The sequence below is a fragment of the Eptatretus burgeri genome, chromosome 5 (genome assembly GCF_056783735.1).
Source record: "Eptatretus burgeri isolate ZD-2024b chromosome 5, Ebu_testis_v1, whole genome shotgun sequence".
NCBI classification, from domain to species: Eukaryota; Metazoa; Chordata; class Myxini; order Myxiniformes; family Myxinidae; genus Eptatretus; species Eptatretus burgeri.
The window spans coordinates 87,201,490-87,202,989 of record NC_140965.1 but is presented as its reverse complement, the minus strand read 5'-3'; the positions used below and the strand labels follow the sequence as shown (position 1 = coordinate 87,202,989).

The window sequence follows — 1,500 nt, the reverse complement described above, 5'->3', positions numbered from 1 at the left end:
ATAAATAAATAAAATAATAATAATAATAAATAAATAAATAAATAAATAAAAGCCCCCAAAAAAGTTTCAAGTGTCCAACATAAACCCAACTTTCCAAGTCTTCAAGGTATAACCACATTCCCGTTGAGTTTCCAAGATATGTATCACATTGTGAGTTATCAATCCAGAACCCACATTTCAAGTATTCAAAGTAAAACCAACTTACAAAGTCTCTTAAGGATAACTCATTTACTGATTTTTTCAAAATTTGTGAGTCTCCAAGGTAGGCCCCATATTTAGAACCATCTTGGCAGAACCCTTTTCCTGAGTCTCCAAGGTAGTTATTTAAACCATCAAGGCAGAACTCATTTACAAATTTGTGAGTCTCCAAGGTAGGCCCCATATTTAGAACCATCTTGGCAGAACCCTTTTCCTGAGTCTCCAAGGTAGTTATTTAAACCATCAAGGCAGAACTCATTTACTGATTTTTTCAAAATTTGTGAGTCTCCAAGGTAGGCCCCATATTTAGAACCATCTTGGCAGAACCCTTTTCCTGAGTCTCCAAGGTAGTTATTTAAACCATCAAGGCAGAACTCATTTACTGATTTTTTCAAAATTTGTGAGTCTCCAAGGTAGGCCCCATATTTAGAACCATCTTGGCAAAACCCTTTTCCTGAGTCTCCAAGGTAGTTATTTAAACCATCAAGGCAGAACTCATTTACTGATTTTTTCAAAATTTGTGAGTCTCCAAGGTAGGCCCCATATTTAGAACCATCTTGGCAGAACCCTTTTCCTGAGTCTCCAAGGTAGTTATTTAAACCATCAAGGCAGAACTCATTTACTGATTTTTTCAAAATTTGTGAGTCTCCAAGGTAGGCCCCATATTTAGAACCATCTTGGCAAAACCCTTTTCCTGAGTCTCCAAGGTAGTTATTTAAACCATCAAGGCAGAACTCATTTACTGATTTTTTCAAAATTTGTGAGTCTCCAAGGTAAAACTTGTATTCTGGCTCATCAAGGTATAACTTGTTCAGTGGGTATTGTCTTGATAACTCACAATGAGTACTATTGCTGTAAAACTCTTTTTCAGGATTTTGCTGGTCTCCAAGGTATAACTCTTTGGTTGGGTCATCAAGGACGAACTCGTTCTGTGGGTCTTGGTCGCTCATAAGGTCTTCAACCAAGCCAACAATTTCGCCCCAAGTTGTAGCAAAAGCAGTATTTTCATTTCGTATTTCAGACACAATTTCCTGTGAGAGAAAATAATAATGTATTAATTAAGTTATTTAATTATTAAATGAGTATGCTTCAATCAAAGTTTGAAAATAGGAAAATAAAAAATCTTACCTCAATAGATAAGAGGTTTGAATCCAGTTCATCAACTTGAAGGTTTAGTTCCATAGAAGACAGAGAGTTCCAAGGAACACCAAAGTCATCCCACTCAAGGTCTTCAACCAAGCCAACAATTTCCCCCCAAGTTGTAGCAAAAGCAGTATTTTCAGATACAATTTCCTGTGAGAG

The 1,500-nt window shown here is 36.4% G+C and overlaps 1 long non-coding RNA gene across 1 annotated transcript in view; it reads right to left on the bottom strand.

Annotated features, from left to right (window-relative positions):
- Nucleotides 1–945: 945 nt before the first annotated feature.
- The window catches only part of LOC147026902 (uncharacterized), a 1,017-nt gene continuing 462 nt past the window's right edge, over nt 946–1,500 (bottom strand). Inside the window, exons 2-3 of the long non-coding RNA XR_015057941.1 lie at nt 1,327–1,491; nt 946–1,229 (exon numbers count right to left, since the gene is read on the bottom strand). This is a non-coding gene — a long non-coding RNA (uncharacterized LOC147026902). The remainder of the gene's footprint in view (nt 1,230–1,326; nt 1,492–1,500) is intronic.